Source organism: Cervus canadensis, chromosome 1 (genome assembly GCF_019320065.1).
Source record: "Cervus canadensis isolate Bull #8, Minnesota chromosome 1, ASM1932006v1, whole genome shotgun sequence".
NCBI lineage: Eukaryota > Metazoa > Chordata > Mammalia > Artiodactyla > Cervidae > Cervus > Cervus canadensis.
The window spans coordinates 32833580-32834195 of record NC_057386.1 but is presented as its reverse complement, the minus strand read 5'-3'; positions in this window follow the sequence as shown (position 1 = coordinate 32834195).

The following is a 616-nucleotide window of genomic DNA, read 5'->3' as shown; positions in this document are numbered from 1 at the left end:
AATGGTAGGGACCTAACAGAAGCAGAAGATATTAAGAAGAGGTGGCAAGAATACATAGAAGAACTGTACAAAAAAGATCTTCAAGACCCAGATAATCATGATGGTATGATCACTCACCTAGAGCCAGACATCCTGGAATGTGAAGTCAAGTGGGCCTTAGGAAGCATCACTACGAACAAAGCTAGTGGAAGTGATGGAATTCCAGTTGAGCTATTTCAAATCCTGAAAGATGATGCTGTGAAAGTGCTGCACTCAATATGCCAGCAAATTTGGAAAACTCAGCAGTGGCCACAGGACTGGAAAAGGTCAGTTTTCATTCCAATCCCAAAGAAAGGCAATGCCAAAGAATGCTCAAACTACCGCACAATTGCACTCATCTCACACGCTAGTAAAGTGATGCTTAAAATTCTCCAAGCCAGGCTTCAGCAATACGTGAACTTCCAGATGTTCAAGCTGGTTTTAGAAAAGGCAGAGGAACCAGAGATCAAATTGCCAACATCCGTTGGATCATCGAAAAAGCAAGAGTTCCAGAAAAACATCTATTTCTGCTTTATTGACTATGCCAAAGCCTTTGACTGTGTGGATCACAATAAACTGTGGAAAATTCTGAAAGAGA